At 37.8% G+C, this 23276-nt stretch overlaps 1 pseudogene; it reads left to right on the forward strand.

Moving 5' to 3' along the window:
* Positions 1–2306: 2306 nt before the first annotated feature.
* On the forward strand, positions 2307–21284 carry LOC100351771 (tax1-binding protein 3 pseudogene; annotated as a pseudogene).
* The last annotated feature ends 1992 nt before the right edge of the window (positions 21285–23276 follow it).

Here is a 23276-nt window from a genome sequence, read left to right on the forward strand (position 1 = left end):
CTTTCCACAGTGGCTCCACAATTATACATTGCTGTCATCAAAACCCAACACCTTCATGTTTTCATATCCATACCAAAACTTATTATCTCTGTTGTTTAAACTAATGGGCATTTTAATGGGTGTAGAGTGGTATTTCATTTTGATTTTGGTTTGTATTTACCTAAAGTTTAGTGATGTCAGGTATCTTCTCATGTTTATTGGGAAGGTCTTTGTCCATTTATTATTCAATTCTAATAACTGCATGATGACTACACAAGTACTTCAACAAATTCATACAAAATGTAAATTAAAAATCAAATTTATTTTAGTAAAAATATTTTGAAACCATGCATGGCTTTTTCTACATAAATTTGTTTTAGTTCCATTCTTCTTTGAACATGTTTTTAAAATTCTTAATTTTTGCAACTTATTTAGAATACACACACACACACACACACGCATCTCCCTTCTGTTGATTCATTCCACAAATACACACAACAGCTGGGGCAAGAACAGATTGAAGCCATGAATTGGGAATTCAAGATAAGTCCTCTGTGTTGGTGGCAGGGATCCAACTGCCCAAAACATCACCACTGCCTCCCAGTGTCTGCCTTAGCAACAAGTTGGAATCATGAGCTAAGCTGGACTGAAAGCCAAACTCTATGATGTAGGATGTATGCATCTGAGGTGCTAAACTGTTATCCCAAATGTCTGCCACAACTTTCTTAGAATATACATTTTCATGGACTTTTTTTAAAGACTTTTTAGTTATGTATTTGAGAGGTAGAGTTACAGACAGTGAGAGGGAGAGACAGAGAGAAAGGTCTTCCCTCCGTTGGTTCACTCCCCAAATAGCCGCCATGGCTGGAGCTATGCCAATCCAAAGCCAGGAGCCAGGTACTTCTTCCTGGTCTCTCAAGTGGGTGCAGGCGCCCAAGCCTTCAGTGCCTTCCTGGGCCACAGCAGAGAGCTGAACTGGAAGAGGAACAACCAGGACTAGAACCCGGCGCCCATAAGGAATTCTGGTGCCACAGGCAGAGGATTAACCAAGTGAGCCATGGCGCCGGCCCCTTTCATGGGCTTTTTAAAGACATGTCACATGCATGGATTTCAAAGTAACATTTCCCATGACATTTTTGAATCATCCTTATAGTCCTGGGAATATATTTGTAAACATGTTTTGTATAAGAAGATGATTAACCAAATGTAAACAAACAAAATCTATTCAAAATTTCCTATAGCTAGCTTGAGTACGGTAAATGGAAAGACAGGGTGGGAATGTTTTATTCTGAAAAATGGAAGTCTTCAGACACATTCTGATTGAAATTCATGGTCTTGGGGATCCTTGTGGTCAGCCACCTATCAGCAGGATATGTTATGTGATTGTTTAAGGGTTGTATTTGTCTCTATTTCACTGGCCCTGAATTGGAAGAAGGAAGAAGATAAATAATTTGGCTGTTGTGCCTAACTCCTGATAATTTTGGATCAACTAGTTATGTTTTTTATTCCTGGTCTTCTTAATATGATGTTGAATCAAATTGTCATTTGTGAACTGACGATTGCCTATTTGTATATATAATCTCAAAATGGTATGGCCTATGATTTCAAACATGAGTCACAATTAAGCTAGAGTAATTACTGTTTTCAATGCATGGATATTTGATTATAAATAAAAATTCCATCTTAGCATCTGTTTCTATTAATAACATTCATATTTTATGTAAAACACACTCATTTAATATATTCTTCTGAATGTAGTCATTAATTATTCCTTTACTAATAATTTCAATGTGGTAACATCACCAAGATGGCAGAAGAGGTAGAGCCAGAACTTTTTCCTCTCCTTGGAGATGCTGACTCAACAACAACATGAGGACTAACTCCTTTAGTGAGAAATTCAGTGGGACATTTAAGAGGCTCCTGCAACCTAGGCCAAGTGCAAGAGCAGCATAATCCAACTGTAGGGAAGTTTTTGACATTCAGTCATTGTAGTTTCTCCCCTAGCTCAATGTCATGTAATTATAATAAACTATTGCTTTAGGCTTCTCCCTGGAGAACGGACGGGAATAACAACTACTACTCAATAGTATAACAAGTAGCCTTATGTAAAATAGACAAAGGACCTGATAGACATTGTTTTAACGAAGATCTGACTTAAAACTGGGCGATGGTTACATGAAAAAAAATGCTTAACATCATCAATCATCAGGGAAACATATATCAGAACCACAGTGAGATATCACTTCATCTCTATTAGGATAGCTATTATGATTAACAACAAAAAAGGAGAAAACAGGAATTGTTCAGTATGTGGAGAAATTGGAATCATGCATACTGTGGAGTGGAACGTAAAATGCTGTAAACGCTATGAAAAACAGTATGGTGGTAACTCAAAAGATCAAAAAGAGAACAAAGATTTTGTCCAAGAGATTACTTCTGAGATTTACCTAAAATGACTGACTTCAGTCTCTGGAGGAAATATCTTCATTATTATATTAATTTCAACTTTACTAGTAATAACCAATAGTGAAATACCTTAAGTGTTGATTACTAGATGAATCAATAAAACAAATGTACACAAAATGGGACATAACTCTCTCTTTAAAAATGAAGGGAATTCAATCATGTGCTTCAACATGAATGAGCTTTGAGGTCACTATACTCAGTGAAATAAGCAGAAGAATAAATATTGCCTGATTCTACTCATAAACAAAAAGTTGTCCAGCTTATAGACATGGAAAGTAGAATGGAGGTTTTCAGGCACTATGGCTGAGGGAAATGAGCACTTGTTCAATGACTAGAGAGATCCTATCATGCAAGATGAAAACATTCTAGATTTTCTGTACAAAATAGGCATATAGTTAAGAATTCTGTGTTACATCCTTAAAAATGTAGGGAAGTACATATAGGGGCCAATGCTTTGGTGCAGCAGGTTAAAGTCTTGGCCTCCAATGCTGGCATCCCATATGAGTGCCTATTCGAGTCCAGGCTGCTCCACTTCCTATCCAGCTCCTTGCTAATGCACCAGGAAAACAGTGGAAGATTGCTTGAGAACTTGGGCCCCTGCTACCACTTGTGAAGCTCTTGGCTCTTGGCTTCAGCCTGGCCCAGCCCAGCCATTGCAGCCATTTGGGGAGTAAACCAGCAGGTGGAAGACCTCTCTCTCTCTTTGGCTCTACCTCTATCTGTAACTCTGCCTTTCAAAATAAATAAAAATAAATATTATTTTTAAAAATAGGAAGTACATTTAGTGTTATCAGCTTTTTATCAAATTATAAAAATAACATTTTGAAAATGAAGAGTAAAAAGATTGCAACAGATTTACTTAAAAAGTAATATGAATAGATAAATATGTAGCTATAATTGTCTCAGGATAAAAAAGGTTAATAAATACAGCTCAGAGAAACCAAGAATAAGAAAAATGTGCATATTGCAATTATGTATTTAGTGAAGCATTTTAAAAATAATATTGAGCATTAGAACTTTTTAAATCCCAAATATTGAGGAAAGGTCAACATTTTAAAAAAAATTACAATCTTAAATATAACGCTGAAATGTATTGTGATTGCCAAAGGGAGAAGCGTCATAATACAATCTTTCAGAACATGTACAAGGAGTCTTCAAAAAAGTTCATGGAAACTTGGGGCCAGTGCTGTGGTGCAGCTGGTTGAAGCTCTGGCCTGAAGCACTGGCATCCTATATGGACGCCGGTTCTAGTCCCAGCTGCTCCTCTTCTAATCCAGCTCTCTGCTATGGCCTGGGAAAGCAGTAGAAGATGGCACAAGTCCTTGGGCCCATGTAAGCGCATGGGAGACCTGGAGGAGGCTCCTGACTCCTAGCTTCTGATCAGCGCAGCTCCAGCCTTTGCGGCCATCTGAGGAGTGACCAGCGGATGGAAGACCTCTCTCTCTGTGTCTCTACCTCTCTGTGTAACTCTGCCTGTCAAATAAATAAAAAATAAATCTTAAAAAAAAAAGTTCATGGAAACTGTGTATCATGATAAAATTATATTCATGCGTTTCTTTTTTTAAATAAAGATTTATTTTATTTATTTGAAAGATAGAGTTAGAGAGAGGTAGAGACAGAGAGGAAAGGTCTTCATTCTGCTGGTTCACTTCCTAAAATGACTGCAATGGCCAGAGCTGAGCTGATCCAAAGCCAGGAACCAGAGCTTCTTCTCGGTCTCCCACATGTCTGCAGGGGCCCAAAGGCCATCTTCTATTGCTTTCCAGGCCACAGCAGAGAGCTGGATCAGAAGTGGAGCACTGGGACTCTAACTGCACCCACACGGGATGCCAGCACTGCATGTGGCAGCTTTATCCGCTATGTCACAGTGCTGGCCCCTATATGGTTTTCAAACAACTCTCCACCAAAATACATTTATCTTTTAATAGCATTTTTCAAAACTTTTTGAAGCAGCTGTGTATGTATTATTACATATGCATAGTTATGTGTTGATCAAAAATAATGTAAGGAACTGGTGTAGTGGAGCATTGGTCTAAGCTGCAGCCTGAAGTGTTGGCATCCCACATGGACACCATTTGGAGACCTGGCTGCTCTACTTTCTATCTGGCTTTCTGCTAATTTGCTTAGGAAAGCAGCAGAAGATGGCCCAAGACCCTGGATCCGTATCACTCACATGGGAGACCAGAAAGAACTTCCTGACTGCTGCTTTCAGCCTGGTCCAGACCCAGTCATTGCAGCCATTTGGCAAATGAACCAATGGATGGAAAATCTCTCTTCTTTCTCTCCATAACTCTACTATTTGAATAAATAAATCTTTTTTTGAAAAAAAGCACAGAAACTTATATTCCATTTTCAAATGAAGTTTCACAATGGCTTTCATGAGCAGGTCTTGGGTCTTTAAACCTTGTAGTTCTGTACTATCGACCTGATACAGTTTATTAGTTCAAAGTGACAGTTCTAGTAAAAGGCAATGATTAATTTCATTTCCTCAGTTTGAACCGGCTGGCTTTGTTGTTTAGAACAGTATATTTCAAATCTGTTTCTTCATTATAAAATGGACTGGATATTAATAAAGGGAATTTTAGCTAATTGTATGATTAAAATTGAAGGAAATTATGTGCATATGAAGAATCTTAGCCTGTGTTTGTCTAGTGATGAGTGATCAATAAATGATATGATTATTAAGATTAGTATTGCTATTATAATTTTCGCCACCATCTATCCCTTACTTTCTTGAAACCCAAACAATGAGTTTCCTAAAATGAAGAATGCTATTGAAAAAAATTAGAAGTTTGAAACAGGACTTATTAACTATTTTTATTTATATGAAGTTAGCCATCTGAAATTGCAGAACAAAGAAATACAATTTTGAAACCTTAGCAATATTCAAAAGGAGTGACCCTGTAAGCAAGTTGGATATCGTGAGGTTTAGAATGCTGCAGTTGGGTCCTGCACTGTGGTGCAGCTGGTTAAAGCCACAGCCTGCAGCGCCACCATCCCATATGGGCGCCTGTTTAAGTCCTGGCTGCTTTACTTCTGATCCAGCTCTCTGCTATGGCTTGGGAAAGCAGTAGAAGATGGCCCAAGTCCTTGGACCCCTGCACCCACATGGGAGACCCGGAAGAAGCTCCTGGTTCATGGCTTCAGATCATCTCAGCTCTGGCAGTTGTGGTCATGTAGGGGTGAACCAGCAGAATGGAAGACCTCTCTCTCTCTCTCTCTCTGGCTATATCTCTGCCTTTCTATGTATAACTCTGCCTTTCAAATAAATAAAATAAATCTTTAAAAAAAAAAAAAAACAGAATGCTGCAGTTATCAGAGCAAGAGTAAGAGGTCGAGTCTCAATAGCAGATTTACTTTTATTTGGTAAGTATAAAATTTAATTCATTGCCTCCCGAACTCTACTAATATTACAAATATTACATTTCTTGGTGTCCATTCCTTTCCAGTAATAAACAAAGACATCATCACTTTAAGTCAGACAATAATATGGCATTAGCTTCAACCATATGTGATGAATCTGGGTTTTAATTTTATTTTTTTATTTCCAATCTTGATCTAATATTCAAAGTTCAGGTTGAAATAACTTTGTTCATGGTATTAGTCTGGTTTTTATTACTGGGTGACAAATTATCACAAAATTGCTGGCTAAAACTAATATTCATTTATTGGAGAGAATCCATGGGTCAGTAATCTGAGCAAGGTTTAACTCAATCCCATACTCAGGAATTCATCACAGTTGACAAAAAGTTGTCATATAAGCTGCTCTCCTTTGTGGAGCTAGGAATACTTTTGAAATTTGATGTGATTGCTAAAAAACAGAAATTCTTCTGCTTTTACAAGTCCAGTCCATGCTCCTTTTCCAGCTGGTGTTAAGGGAACATTCTTAGGTCCTAGAGGTCATCTGCCATCTTCATTACCAGCAAGGCAATTGGATTTTTCTGATGCTCCGAATCTCTTTCATTTTGGAGTCTACAAATGTACAAATGATTAGTTCAGACTCACTCAGATAATTCCTTGTCTATGAACTCAGTGTCAACTGATATGAGGCCTTATGTATGTGTTTAAAAATACTTTCTTTGTAATCAGTTAATGTGTTCCAATCAGTTATGAAATCCATCTTATGCAAAGACCAGGGCACATTCAGAAGGAGGGATTTTTTTTTTTTTTGACAGGCAGAGTGGACAGTGAGAGAGAGAGACAGAGAGAAAGGTCTTCCTTTACCTTTGGTCCACCCTCCAATGGCCGCCATGGCCGGCGCTTTGTGGCCGGTGCACCACGCTGATCCGCAGCCAGGAGCCAGGTGCCTCCCCTGGTCTCCCATAGGGTGCAGGGCCCAAGGACTTGGGCCATCCTCCACTGCACTCCCAGGCCACAGCAGAGAGCTGGACTGAAAGAGGGTCAATCAGGAGAGAATCCGGGATTTATGCAATGGTTCTATTCCATAGGGTGTGAATTGAAGGACCCATCTTAGAATTCTGCATTCCGCGATCCAGCAGATAATAATAAAGTCAATACATCCTGAAAACAATCAAAATATTATACAATATTCTAGAATATTCCAAATAAAATGACTGCTGATTCATGAGGCAGAATTTGTTACCATAGGTGAAGTTTTATACACACACACACACACACACACACACACACATATATATAGTTACAGTTATAGCTACTCAAAATATTCTGATAGTGCTTTCCATAATAATCTTAACTAGTGCACTAGTTCATTAGAATTTTCTGGAATATTTCATGTAAATGGGTATAACATTGAAAAAAGATAAAAGTTATTTAGAATTTCAATTGTAAACCCAAGTTCAAAAATATCTTTCTTATGAAGTGATTTAAACTAAATGTCTACTTTGATTTGTCAAACCAATCATTAGGAAAGTGTTACATGGGTTTAGGACAAATAAATCATATAAGAAAGTCCAAAAAATGTCTGAACATGTCATTTAGTATATAACCAGACATTTATCAAATAAATTATATTGGGCATTTCATTAAATGCTTTTACCAGGGAAGATTTGCATAATCTTTGCTTTTAATTCTTTATAAACATTCTCACAGTGAATTATAATGGAAAAAGTGTGAAAATGAATATATCTAAGTCATAAATGATGATAATAAATCAATAAAATAGTCATTCCAAAGATATGATGTTCATATTTAACCAGAAATAGATGAACTTTTAATGTTAGGAAAAAATCAAAGGAGATAGCATTAAAAGAGTTTCTAAGAATTTGAAATGATATCAGGCAGATTTTTGATTGTACTTGCTTTCCACTTATAATAATTTGTCTTCAAATGTTACCTCTATCAAGCACTACCAGGAATCACCTTATTTACATGTATGCTTTGCAATATTGATGTTATAATTGCCTTCAGTGAGAGGGACCTGTGAGAAGAAAGTTTTGCTCCAAAGACCATAAGCAAGAAGGGAGTCCATGGTGGCATGGATGACTAAGTTCAAGTCAGTGATGGGAAATCATTTCACGGATAATTGCAAATCCATGCAATAATTTGTGACATAATTTTTCTCTTTTCTAATTGAGTAATAAAAAATGAAAAAAATAAAAACAGTCTGAGAACATATAAATGGCCATCAAAAATAAATCATGACGTCATTTACATAGTCACATTTTTCCTGACTGTGAACACATATACTATAAGAAGTTTCCATGCTATGGTTGGAGGTGGGAAATTGGGAGGATGGATAATTAATTCCTAGTACTGCCTTTTCTTTCTATCACTACTTCAAGCAAATGAGATTATGTGTATTAATGCTCAGAGGCTCATATTAAGACTGCTTTATTTCATTAGACCAAGAGTATAGGATAGTGTTTTAATTACCACAATTAACCAATAATTCTTTCTGTAATGATAGTGACTAAAAAGTAGCAGCATCAGTTTTAGATTGAATACATTTTTTCATTAAAATCTTAGCCCACAGTGTGTGTAATTGCAAAATGCCAAATGTGTTACCTACGTGATGTGAAAAAAGAATATGCATTTTAATAAGTATTGATGACCTAGACATTTCATATACGATTAATATAACATGTTTTTGTTTCATCTAGTTATTTTAATCATCAACAAATCTTTTGAATGTAATGCTACATGATTAAGATTATATGGCTTCAGTTAGTAATAGAAGTAATCAGCGAGTGACTTACAGCTAAGTCACAGTTTTCTAAGTTTCCTGAGTCTATAGAATATTATTCTGCTTTATGGCTAGAAAAAATAATACACTGTCATTATCACACAATGGAGATGGTTGTCAGGCTATTAAAAAGAAATATTAATAGTTTTGATATTTAAAAAAATAAGCATTTACTTTCTTATTTGAATTTTTTCAAATATGAAAGTATATTTAAGTAAGTAGCTTTGTACTGACCATATTATATTTATGGATTTCAATTTACTGAAAAAATTACTGTCATCTCTCTTTCCATTTCCCAACATTTCTTTTGTGATTAACAAATAGAATATGCCTTGTAACTCCATACAAATCAAATTTTGTAACTTTATAATTTTGAATGCTACCTTCCATAGTTAAGGTAGACAACATGGTTTCATGCATTTCAACAATAAAATTATTTATATTTTGGGGACCAGCGATGTGCCATAATGGGCTAAGCCTGTAGCGCTGATATCCCTTAAGGGCACCGATTCATGATCCAGTTGCTCCTCTTCTAATTCAGCTCTCCTCTATGGCGTAGGAAGGCAGTAGAAGATGGCCCATGTGTTTAGACCCCTGCACTCTCAGGGAGACCTGGAAGAAGGTCCTGGCTCCTGGCTTAAGATCCTTTCAACTCCAGCAAGTTGCAGACATTTGGGGAATGAAACAGCAGATGGAAGATCTTTCTCTGTCTCTCCCTCTGTCTGTATCTCTACCTCTCAAACAAATAAATAAAATATATTAAAAATCTTTACTTAGTATAGAGTTGGTGTTCTGCATACAAAGTTAATTGAAAATGAATCTTAATGGAGAATGTAATGGGAAGGGAGAGGGAGGAGGATGAGAGATGGAAGTGTGGGTGGGAGAGCGGGTATGGTGGGAAGAACAACTATATTCCTAAAGTTGTACACATGAAATTTGTATTCCCTAAAAATAAATTAATTAATTAAAAAATAAATATAAATAAATTTATATTTTCATGTTCAAGGTATTTATGATTTGTTTTAGGTACTGGATTTTTAAATTTTCTTTTATTTTTATTTATATAAAGGCAATAAATTCATGTATTTGAAGAGCATAATGATAATTCCCACCTACCTTCCCTCTATCCAGTGCTCTCACCCTCCCACCTCCTACTTTTCACTTTTCTTTTAATTTTTACAATCACATACTTTCAATTTACTTTATATTCACAAGCTTAAACCTCTACTGAATAAAGAATTCAACAAGTTAAATAGAAAAACCACTGTTCCTCAAGAATATAATAAGTGTTATAAACAATAATCAAATCTCAAAATGTCAAGTTAGCTCACAGACATTACATTTCTTGTACTCTGTGTATCAGTTATCACATACCAGGGAAAACATGATATTTGTCTTTTTGGTGATGGTTCTTTTCACTTAGCATAATAGCCTCAAATATCATACTTTTTTGTGAAAGGGTTTCATTTGCTTTACAGCTGAATACTATTCCTTTGTGCCTAATTACCATAGTTATTTTTATTTTTTACTTGTTTTTGTTTATTAGTTTATTGTACAGTCTTGGAATAGGAAAGGTCTTTCAAAGCATAACATGAATTTTGAAAGACTTCAACAAAAACCATCAGTTTTGCCATAGAAATTTTTATATTTCTGCATAGCAAAATAAATAATTAAATAAGCAAATTATAAAGAAACAAATTAAAAGATAAAATAGAAAAGTTATTTTTATCACATGAAAGATAAATGCTAATTTATATCAAAAGATCCAATAACCTACTAAAATAATTTCAACTAAACAAAGATCATGAACATAGATCTCAGCGTAAGAAACAAAAATAATTCTTAAACATATTGAAATGCCTTTAAAGTCTCCAATGGTTAAAAAAAAAAGAGGCAGTCATTTAGTGTAAACAGTTAAGTTACCCATTTCCAATCTCATATCAGAGTGCCTGGATTTGAGTCTCAGCTCTTCTTCCTACTCCAGTTTCCTGTTCCCTGCTAAGGCCCTCTCTAGAAGCCAGTGATTATGGCTCAAATACTTGGTCCCTGACTCTGAGTGGCAGATCTGGATTGAGTTCTTTGAGTCACAGCTTCAGCCTGGCACAGCTCCAACAATTGAAGACACCTGGAGAGAAAACCAGCAGATGTAAAATGTAGCTCTTTCTCTTTCTGTCTTCAAATAAAATGAAAATAAATGAATAATCATTTTATTCTTTAAATTTTAAATGCATAAAACAGAATTTAAAACTATTAAAGACATTCATTTTTTACTTGTTTGGGCAAATCAAAAAGTTTGATAAATGTATTGATAAATATGTTGTTCATTGATAAGTCCAAGGTCAAGAGTAAATAGTTGGAGAAGGATACACACATTGGAGAAGAGATAGAAAATAAGATTCCTATTGGTCTTCATTAAATTTTATCATTTCCAAATTCAAAAATAAAATGTGAGGCTATGTAGTGATAAGGTTGGTATCTTGAAGTTTCTCAGGCTACTGTTATATGAAGAATATTTTATCTGCTATTTTCTGGATTTGAATCTTGTTATCATGATTTTTTTTTTTTTTTTTTTGACAGGCAGCGTGGACAGTGAGAGAGAGAGACAGAGAGAAAGGTCTTCCTTTTTTGTTGGTTCACCTCCTAATGGCCACTGCGGCCAGCACGCTGCGACAGGCACACAGCACTCATCCAAAGCCAGGAGCCAGGTGCTTCTCCTGGTCTCCCATGCGGGTGCAGGACCCTTTTCTAATAATACCTAGATGAAAAACACCGAAAACTAACTAGAATGCTAGGGGATGTTATTCCCAAAATGCAAATACCTACCCATTTTAAGAATTCAGAGGCCGATGCTGTGGCTCAATAGGCTAATCCTCCACCTGCGGCACCAACACACCAGGTTCTAGTCCTGGTCAGGGCGCCGGATTCTATCCCTGTTGTTCCTCTTCCAGTCCAGCTCTCTGCTATGGCTTGGGAGTGCAGTGGAGGATGGCCCAAGTCCTTGGGCCCTGCACCCACTTGGGAGACCAGGAGAAGTACCTGGCTCCTAGCTTCGGGTCAGCTTGGTGTGTTGGCCACGACGTGCCAGCCGAGGCAGCCACTGGGTGGGAGGGTGACCAACGGTAAAGGAAGACCTTTCTCTCTGTCTCTCTCTCTCTCATTGTCCACTCTGCCTGTCCAAAAAAAAAAAAAAAAAAATCAGAAAACTGCCTAATTTTCTAAACGTTGTTTCCAAGGCCCTTGAATTTATAGGCAGAGCCTTCACAAAGGAAGAGGAGGAAGCCAATAGGACTATTGTGTAAATACTGCAGTGTTCATGCTAGTGCAGACATGGCTTGGAGTACCTGATCATGCGAGAGAAAGGGGTGGGATGTGATTATCTCAATAGATGCAGAGAAAGCATTTGATAAAATACAACATACTTTCATGTTAAAAACTTTATGCAAATTGAGTCTAGAGGGAACATTCTTCAACACAGTCAAGGAAATCTATGACAAACCCACAGCCAGCACCATATTGAATGGGCAAAAGTTGGAAGCATTTCCCCTAAGATCCAGAACCAGACAAGGATGCCACTCTCACCATTGCTATTCAATAAGGTTCTGAATATTTTACCCAGATCCATTAAATAATAAAAAGTTTAAAAAGGGGGTACAAATGAAAACATAGAAATCAAATTATTCCTATTTGCAGATATGATCCTATCAACAACCTTATCAAAAGACTCCATTAAGAGACTACTGGACCATATAAAAGAGTTTGAAGTGTACGGGGTATGCAATCACCACATGAATATCAACATACACAAATAATGTTATAGCTGAGATGGAACTTGTAAAATTAGTCCAATTCATGATAGCTACGAAAAAATAAATAACATGATAAATTTAATCAGGGATGTGAAAGAATTCTACAATGAAAATTACAAAACATTAAAGAAATAAATATAAGAGGATACAAAAAAGGAAAATTTTTCAATGTTCATGGATTGGAAGAATTAATATCCTCAAATTGTCTGTACTACCCAATGCAATTTAGAGATCCAATGCAATGTCAATGAAAATACCAATGAAATTCTAAGATCTGTGAAAAAACAATCCTGAAATACATATGGAAACACAAGAGACCCTGAATAGCTAAAGCAATCCCAAACACTAAATGTAAAGCTGGAAGCAACAGGTTTCAAAATACATTACAGAACAGTTATCAACAAGACAGCCCAGTATAGGCACATGAATAAGCATGCATACCAACTGAACAGATTAGAGACCCCATAAATAAATATGCACATATACAACTAACTAGTCTTTGACAAATAAACTAACAACCCTCCCTGGAGAAAGGACAGTATCTTCAACAAATTTTTTCACAAAAATTGGATCTGTGCATGCAGAAGTATGAACTAAGACCCTTACCCAACATCCTACAGAAAATCAACTCACACAGTCTCAGGGCTGTAACCTTAAGACCAGAAACCATGAAATTACTAAAGGAAAACATAGGGAACAAAACTGCAAGACATTGGTACAGGCAAAGACTTCTTGGGTAAGACTCTTGGAAAACTGGCAATAAAGGCAGAAATATACAAATAGGATTACATCGAGCTCAGAAGCTTTTGTATAGCAAAGGAAAATTCAACAAAGTTTCCACACGGTTGTTTTTAGTAATTCCTCATGACTCTTTATTTCTGTTACATCTCCTTCTTCATCTCTAGTGTTTTAATTTGGATCTTCTCCCTCTCTGACTTTTGGGCTAGTTGGGACCATGGTGTATCAATTTTGTATATTTTCATTAAAAAACTATTCATTTAACTGATATTTTGTATGATTTTGCTTCCCTGTTGTTTGTTCTTTCTCTAATTTCTATTATTTCTTTCCACTTATTAACTTATGTTTGGTTTATTCTTGTTTTTCTGGGTCTTTGAGATGTACTGTGAGAACCTTTATTTGATGCCTCTCCGATTTCTTGATGTAGACATTAATTCTGACAAATTTTCCTCTAAACCCTTCTTTTGCTGTGTCTCATTAGTTTTGATGTGTTGTATTGTCGTCTTCTAGGAATTTTTTATTTCTCTTTTGATTTCATGCATGACTCATTGTTCACTTGAGAATGTGTTGTTATGTCTCCATGTGTTTGCATATATCCTAGAGTTCCTTAAGTTGTGAATTTCAAGCTTCATTCCACTGTGGACATAAAGACACATGATACAATAGGATTTTCAGGTTATCTAATTTTTGCTTCTTTTTTATTTTTTGATTTGGTATTTGCAAAGATCTGTCTTCTAGCTTGGAAATTCTTTCTTCTGCCTCACTAAGTCTGCTGTTAAGGCCTTTCACTGTATTTTTATTTGACATAGTGAATTCTTCATTTGTAATATTTCAGTTTGAATTCTCGTCACTATTTCTATCTCCTGGCAGAATGTCTCAGTCATTCCATGTATAGATTTGTTTACCTCATGTATGTGTTTCTCTGTGTTTTTGAGTAACCTCAAGATCATTCTTTTGAATTCCTTTTTAGGCATTTTATCAACCATTTCTTCTTCACCTTCTAATATTGAAGTTATATTGTTCTCCTTTTGAGAAGTCATACTGTCCTGTATTATTCATGAATTTTGTACTTCTACATTAACTTTTAGGTATCTGTGGAAATGTTTGTTTGTTTCATCATCATAGGGCTTTTACCTTTGAAAATTGCCTCTGTGGCTTAGTAGATTTTCTGCTCCTTCAGCCGATATCCAGAAGTCTGTGCTGGGCAGAGCCAGGGAGCTCCAGACAGTGCTTGAGAGTGGAGCAAGAGTAGAGAGTGGCATCCAAGTTGAGCATGGAAGATATCCTCTATTGTCAGTAGGTTGTAGGGTATGATCACCTCCACTTGCCTGTAACCGACTGCTTAGGGTGAGCCCACAGTGCCTGCACACCCCACACATACAGGTGCATGAACCACACAAAGGATCTATGTGCTTCTTCTTTTTTTTTTTTTTTTTTTTTTTTTTTTTTTTTGACAGGCAGAGTGGACAGTGAGAGAGAGAGACAGAGAGAAAGGTCTTCCTTTGCCGTTGGTTCACCCTCCAATGGCTGCCGCGGCCAGCGCGCTACGGCCGGCGTACCGCGCTGATCCGATGGCAGGAGCCAGGAGCCAGGTGCTTCTCCTGGTCTCCCATGGGGTGCAGGGCCCAAGCACCTGGGCCATCCTCCACTGCACTCCCTGGCCACAGCAGAGAGCTGGCCTGGAAGAGGGGCAACCGGGACAGAATCCGGCGCCCCGACCGGGACTAGAACCCGGTGTGCCGGCGCCGCTAGGCGGAGGATTAGCCTAGTGAGCCGCGGCGCCGGCTATGTGCTTCTTAACGTGAGCATGGAGGCCTCCATCGTGACCCTCCACAGCACTCAGCTAACTCTGAATCTTTGAAATCACACCCTGCATTCCCAAAGACCCAGACACACCTGATACCCTTTTGCTCACAGGTTTCCCATAGTCACAGGGTACAGAACTCCCACAGTCACATGGAGTAGAGATTCCACTTTCAGCCTTGAAAGCCTGACCATCCACAGAGAGAGCCATGACATTCCCAGAGCCAGCTGCCTGCCCAGCATATATCAATTGGTGCTCTACCTTGGCAAGTTGAGTCCAGGCAGCTTGATAGCAACAGGAGGGGGGCAACATGTCCTCACTTTAGACCTAAGTGGGCACACTGCCCCCAGCAATCCTCAAGTAGCCTCAAAACCAGTGGCTACCAGCAGATCAACCCCTCTAATAAAATCCCCCTTTGAACCCAGCACTGTGGCATAGTGGGCTGGGCCTCCTCCTGCAATGCCAGCATCCCCTGTGGGTGCCGCTTCATGTCTCTGCTGCTGTTCTGATCCAACTCTCTGCTGTGGCCTGAGAAGGCAGTGGTAGACGGCTCAAGTGCTTTGGCCCTTGCACATACGTGGGACATCTGGAAGAAGCTCCTGGTTCCTGACTTCGGATCCGCCCAGCTCCAGTCGTTGCAGCCATATGGGGAATGAACCAACGGATGGAAGACTTTTCTTTGTCTTATCCTCTCTCTGTCTGTAACTCTACCTCTCAGATAAATGAATAAATCTTGTAAAAAGTCCACCAATAACATGCAGACTACAGCAGGCTTATTAAGATTGTGCTTCCTCCCTGCTGGTCACCAGGCACGTGGGAGGCAGGAGGAGAGGAATGCAGTATGCTCTCCCTTCACCAAATTAGATGGGCACACTGCCCCCCACTAGCACTTCAGGCTGGACTCAAACTCAGAAGGTCTGTGTGGTTCTCTCTCGGGCAGTATTACCAAAGGCACAGGCTGCTGCAGGTTCCTCTCCTCTCTCCACAAAGTTGGCATCCCCTCCAGCCACCAACTATGGGAGTCACTGGTGGTGTTCCACTTGCTGATACATGATTGTACTGTCCCTGTTCAGATTTTCCACTACAAGCTTGTCTCCAAGTGTCCCTGGGAATGTGATTCCGCGTCTGTTCTTCTGGTATCTTCCTGCGGTCAAAATCAACACATCTTTTTCCTATTCAGTCATCTTGTATCTCAATGAACTAGACCTTTATCCCTTAGATAATATGTTTCTGGAATATAGTACTCATAGCAAGTCCTCTGTGTCATGATGAGTAACTCCTAACTATGAATTCTTTACTGAAAATTTCACAAAGATATTTCTAGAACACTGTTAATCTGGATTCTCCATAAAGCAGAATTCAGGTTCCTTCCCAAAGCAGATTTATACCCAGAACATAAATTTGGGAAGGTGACACATGATGGCAGATTTGAGAATCATAGGGGTTAAAAAGGAAAGAGGAAGAGCCATGTAGTGTTTCACTGTGGGCCACCACTACAAACTGCAAGATTTTTGCATCCATCAGACAGCTTCCTTAATAAGGCCACATCTACAATACCAATGTGTACTAATTGTCAGTATATTTTTAAAATATTCATTTGAACAAATGGAAAAATATGTTTTCAACAAAAGAAGTAAAAATTCTAACCAACTCATAATCTATGCAGAAAGAGTTTTAAAAGTAAAAAAGGAAGTAAATGATAATAATGATAATATAAATGTGAAATCTATATGCACAGGTATTGTAATATGAAAAGATAATTATTAGCTTATTGATAAACTCAACAAATTGACCTTCACTATGAAAATCTACTATACATCCTAACAATACCAGAATTTAAAAATATACAAGAAATTGCCCCTTCATCTAATATATTGATATTTATTTATATATTGGGAATTTTATTTTACTTGTACTTTGCCAATAGTCCTTAAAGACGTAGAATCAGAATTGTGGCATTTACATTTACTAGCCTTTAATTTAATCTCTCAATTAAGATATTTTTGTTGGACACACGAAAGTATGCATTTTCTTTTCGTTTCTTTTATTAAATGTTCATCTTTCCAGTGATCTGTTATTACATGTTTCAACCTGACAAACCAAGCTGTTATATGAAACATGTTTGCTTTGCGTACAACCTTGAAAATACCTGAGACAAAGTTTGGATAGGGTATATATTGTGGTTTTGGTGAGGGTTTTTATGTGTGCATTTGTATTTCATGTTTTTTTTTTTTTTTTTACATTATGACAGTTCCAATTTTGTAAAAGCAATTTCCTTGATGATATGACAAAATATCTCTAATTTTATAGATTCGAGGCTATGCTTACTTTTATACGTATCTGTGGTGTCACGTATATTCAGAGCATTTGATAAAATAAATTACAACATTTCAAGTTTCTTAGGCAGTGAAGGTTTAGTATGTCTTCTCCATTTACACCAGTATTTATGGGATTTTTTTTATTTATTACCAAATGAGGAAAACAGTTCATTACAAATTGTTTTGACAATGTTCCAAAGTGTTTTCTATATACTCATAACCTGTTAGCAAGACATTCTGATTATAGGTTTGTGGGCTTCATGATTTTAATATCTGGCAGTTGACTATACGTGTAGTAAATAACAAGGGCCTTTTCTTGTGCAGTATTTATACTCGACAACTTTTGGAATATGTGACTTTAAGAAAAATATTAAAATTCTGCTTTTCTTAGTTTATTTATAACCTGATAATGATAATTTAGTATACAATTATGAGAAATAATGTATATATGTTTGTCAGTTCAACCTTTAAGAATTTCTCATTCATGAGCTATCATGTTTAAATGTTGGCAGTAACACTTTACTTTCATTATCACTACTTAAAACAGAAATGTTTTGTACTTCAGACTGACAAAATATATTGTTTTCTTATCTAAGTTAATATAACTCCTTCATTTTCTTTTTAAACCAAAGTTTCTCCTAAGAAGCAATGTCTTCTTTTAAATGTCTTCTCTTTTTTTAATTTTTTTTTATTTTTTTTTTATTTTTGACAGGCAGAGTGGACAGTGAGAGAGAGAGACAGAGAGAAAGGTCTTCCTTTTGCCGTTGGTTCACCCTCCAATGGCTGCCGCGGCCGGTGCGCTGCGGCCAGCGCACTGCGCTGATCCGATGGCAGGAGCCAGGTGCTTCTCCTGGTCTCCCATGGGGTGCAGGGCCCAAGCACCTGGGCCATCCTCCACTGCACTCCCTGGCCACAGCAGAGAGCTGGCCTGGAAGAGGGGCAATGGGACAGAATCTGGTGCCCCGACCGGGACTAGAACCCAGTGTGCCGGCACTGCAAGGTGGAGGATTAGCCTAGTGAGCCACAGCGCCGGCCTTTAAATGTCTTTTCATGATAAACACTACATTCCACTGAAGTTTTGAAACAAATTTTTGGTAAATACCTTGGATTGTTCAATGAAAAAATGTTTGGTTTTTGTGGCTCTTTTAGATATAATGTTGAATATTCTCAACACTCTTGTTTCTGTTATATTTTTTATTTCGTGTCTTAAGTTTTTGAGAACTCTAGTTCATGCCTAAGTCCAATGTATTCATTGTCTCTAACCTGTAGTAATACCACTCAACTGATTTGTCTTCTTAAATTACTGGGATATCCATTACACATCACATTCTTGGATCTACCATCTTGTAAATGTACCTTACAGAATTTTTAAATAGCATACTTTATATCTCAGGTTACTCAGTAACACAAATATTCACAATGAAATGAGACCTAAACAAAAAATGTAGGGGTCAGTGCAATGGCCAGAGTGTTAACTCATAGCCTGTAGTACTGCCACCACATGTGGACATGGGTTTTAGTGCTGGCTGCTCCACTTCCGATCCAGCTCCCTGTTAATGTGCCTAGGAAAGAAGCAGAAGATGGCCCAAGACCCTCAGCCTCTGCACACACACGGAAGACCCAGAAGAAACTGCAGGCTCCTGGCTTCAGCTTTGTCCAGACCTAGCTGCTGTAGCCATTCGGGGAGTGAACCAGCGGATGGAAGATATCTCTGTCTCCCCTCCCCTCCTCCCCTCCTCCTCCCCTTCCTCCTCCTCCTCTTCCATTATTTCTTCTTCTTCTTCTTCTTCTTCTTCTTCTTCTTCTTCTTCTTCCTCTTCTTCCTCTTCTTCCTCTTCTTCCTCTTTTTCCTCTTCTTCCTCTTCCTCTTCCTCTTCCTCTCCTCCCCCTCCCCCTCCTCCTCCTCCTTCTCCTCTTTCCTCCTCTCTCTCTGTAACTCTGACTTTTAAATACATAAATAAATCTTTTAAAAAACTGAACAATGCAATATATGGCTAGGAAGAAGGGTAGAAAAATGTAAGAGTAAGTGAAGTAAAAGGCATTATTACTTGCTAGTCACACTGTGCTTAACAACTTATTGACTTCTTACATTATGCTACTATGTTAAGATTAAAGCTTTAAATCTTAAAAAGACCTTTTGAAGTCTATCAAATTTACAAAAAGAATAGTTAAAAATGAAAAGAGGTTTGCTTTTGAGAAAATGTATATATCCTTATTTTTGAAAAGAAAATAATCTTATTTTAAAACCAGTTTAAGTAGATTCTTAGGATAATGGGAGCATAAAAACCTATATTGCAATTATTTATGTAAATTTTTACATGAAAGGATAATTTTCCAATTATGCTGATCTCTAGCCAGTTGCTCTATACTGTGTCTTGAGGAAGCTCTGAATGCAAAGACATACATAGGTCAGAGTAGCCAAATTGCAATTTTATTTGATTAGTCCAAGTCATAGTCTCTTTATTTAACATTTATAGATTCTGCCAAGAAATGAAATAATTTTCATTTTTATTACTACTCTTAAACATAAAATCTTCAGTAATAAAAGCTTGTAAATGTTTAAGAGGCCATTCTGTGGTCTAATGTCATTGCTATTAATTTTTTAAATAAGTCTTCCAGAAATGCTGTAATGATATTGTGAAAGAAAAGTAGGCTTTCTGTCCTTTAATATTTCCAAATCTTTTAAAACAAGATTCATGTATTGATTTATTTGAAAGTCAAAGCATCAGGGGGGAAGAGAGAGAGATCCTTAACTGCTGGTTCACTCCCTAAATGGCCATAATGTCTAGGACATGGCCACGATGAAGCTAGGACCCAGAAATTCCATCTGGGACTCCCAAACATGTGGCAGGAGCCCAAGCACTATGGGACATCATCCTTTACTTTTCCAGGAACATTAGCAAGAAGCTGGATAAGAGGCAGAGTAGCCAGGACTCTAACTGGCTCTCTAATCTGAGATGCAGATGTCCCAAGCAATAGATTGACATGGTACACTACAATGCCTGCTCCAATATTTCCAATTTTTAGATAACAAATAATGTTATGCTTCTCCTTGGAGTATATTTTTTGTGTGTCTAAGCTTATATATTATGGATGATTTAAATTTCAAATCATATTTACTGAAATAAATGAGTTCTTTACTGTCAACCTTAATGAACTGTAAATTTGATTCTATCTCCTATCAGGAATTCTTATCAAAATGTGTAATTCCATATAATAATGTTAATACATACTTCAGGATGAATAGATCTAATGCTTCTTGAGTTCCTTAAGAACTCAAATCATTAAAATTCACTGCTAAATAAATATATGAACGTACTATTAACTTTAGCTGTTGTTAAGAAATGTGCTATGTTTCTTTTGACACCAAGAAAAAAATTGCAAAGCAAGCAAAATCAACTAAATGTATTGTTGAAATTTACTCTACCATCAAATATTAAAAGAAAACTTTGTTTTAAGGTCATTAACTAAAATTAGTTTAACCTACATTTTTCTTTAATAAGTATGATTATAAAAATTCACATAACAATATTAGATACAGGATTCGACACTGTGACCTGATAGTGTCTATAGTTTATAGATAAATTATCTGGGATCCCAGGTGCAGGCTTGAACAAGCTGGTGGTTTTGGTTGAGATCTCCTCAATCCAGGGCCAGCCAGTTAGTGCCACTGTGCAAGGAGCTGAAATTCACATATTGCATCAAAGGGAGAACATAATCCAAGGCTTCAGTATTGGAAGTGGGATCAGCCAGGTTCCCTCCCAGAATTCCTTCTCAGAAGCTCAGACAGTCAAGAGCATTTATGCCACACTAGTATTCTAAGGTGACCCTGCTAAAATTGCAGATCGGAGACAGGATCATGCAGGTGCACAGCATGGTCCTGTCCCAGGACCATAGAAACACAGGATCAGTCCCGGAAGCACCTCACCCAGCAGCGAGAGGAGGTGGTACACCTGCTGTTGACCCAGTAGGAGCTGCGGAAGGCCTTGCAGCAGTTCTTGCTGTCCTAGCACCCTGCCAGGGTCCCTGGCTCGTGCCTGCCTACCTATACAGTGACAATACTTCTGTGCTCCATCTGCCCCTCATCCTGGCTTTTGATGAGAAGTGGACCCAGTTCAGACAGGTGGCAGTTGTTCCCAGAGGCCTGACCTTGACCCTGCTCCCCCTCCCACTCCTAACCAGAGGCTTTGGGACCAGCTTTCTCCCTTCAACACGTAGGTTTGGGATGAAGGGACAATAGCTGAGTGGTTGTCAGGCTACAGTAACTCTAGACTTAGCCCCCAGACCATGCTGCTTGTACCCATATTCCCAGGGTACAAGAAACACTTCCTGTGAGACAGCAAAGTTAGAAAATGCCAGTTGAGGCCAGCCTCTCCTACTCTGCCCAGGCTGTGCAGCTTGGCCCTGAGTCCAGCGTCACCCTGCAGTGCCTATGTACTCCAAGCTTGTTTCCATTTTGCCCAAAAGGGGGCTGGACCTTCGCTGTCAAAGGCACTAGGACGGCTTTCTGGAGGGAAGCAGGCAGCCCCTTGCTCATCCTTATAACTCTCCCAAAGGTGCGGGCCTCCCCAGGGTCTGTCTACTTGCAGAATTTAAATGGGGGTTCAAGGCTGACATTTCCAGACAGCTGTTAGTATTGCCATTTTCTTCTATGCCTGTGGGTTTTACTTTTGTATGTTTCAGTCACAACTTTGATACAAAGCATTTTTATCTTACCTACTTGGAGATGCCAATTGTACTTTGGAATTTAGCTTACTAATTCATAAACAGGTTGCCTCTTAGCAAATGAACCAGGGCCACTATGGGTACTGAAGAAATGGGACTGGAGGATGCTGCCCCACACCTGATGTATTGTGCCAGTAAACAGCCCTGGGATTATTAAAAAAATACTGAAAAACTATGTAAAACTTATGAAATGAACTAAAATTTTCCTATGGAAGAAGCAAAACAAGCAGATACAATGTGGAGGCCAACTTCCTAAAGAAGGGATGTACACTGAGATTGACATATACTTTCACTTTTTGCCTTGCTGGGGATTATCAAGTTTCTGGTATGGAAAATAGAAGTCTTGAAAGAAAGACACTGACTGGAGCTTTCATTTGTCTCACTTGGTGGTAAAGACAGAATTAAATTAAAATTGAGCAAAGGGGCATTTCATGTGAGGATTAATGGAACATTTAAGACACCCATAACCTATATTGGAGTGCTTCAGTCCAAGGCCTGGTTCTGCTCTTAATTCCAGCTTCCTGTTCAACTCCTTGCCATGTGGGAAACTCAGACTGAGTTACTGGCTCCTAGCTCCAGTCTGGCCCAGTCTTAGCTAATTTGAGCATTTGAAGAGTGAACCAGTGTTTGGGAGACCCATGTTTGTCTGTCTGTCTCCCTGTCTCTTTGTCTCTCTTGGTCTCTCTACCTTTCTAATACATAAAATAATTTATCTTTAAAATACAGTAAGATAACTGAGGCTTAAAAAGATGAAAACTGTTCATCAAAACTTGGCAAGCATGCAATTTTCCTTGAGTTACTGGGAGAATTGTATGCTGAATCTTTATAAATGGGAAATAAGATATGAAGCAGAAAACAATAACTTGGGTATAAAAGGCATTAACAGAGACTTTCAGTCTTGTTTTCCTGGGGAACACAGATTGAAGTATAAGCATGCCAAGGGAAAATGATGATGCAATTTTTTTAGGGTTACAAGGTCAAAGATCTAGAAGTAAAATATACATTCTCAACTAAGATGAAGGTATAAATAAACCAGAAACAAAGAAATCAAAGATACCTTCTGAATTCTAAATCAAAGGGCAGAAGAAATTGTAAAAATCTGGAGAATATCAATCAGTAGCTTAAATTTATAACACAAATTAATAAGCTTTCAGCCAACCATGCAAAAAAATAAAATAGAATAAAAATACTGGAATCTAAAAAAGAGAGGAAAAAGATAGAAATGAACACATCAGCTATCTTTTTTTTTCGTTTTGTCCTTAATTTCTGCAATCTCC

This window comes from Oryctolagus cuniculus, chromosome 4 (genome assembly GCF_051225735.1).
Source record: "Oryctolagus cuniculus isolate XC-2025 breed Fujian yellow rabbit chromosome 4, ASM5122573v1, whole genome shotgun sequence".
Classification (NCBI taxonomy): Eukaryota; Metazoa; Chordata; class Mammalia; order Lagomorpha; family Leporidae; genus Oryctolagus; species Oryctolagus cuniculus.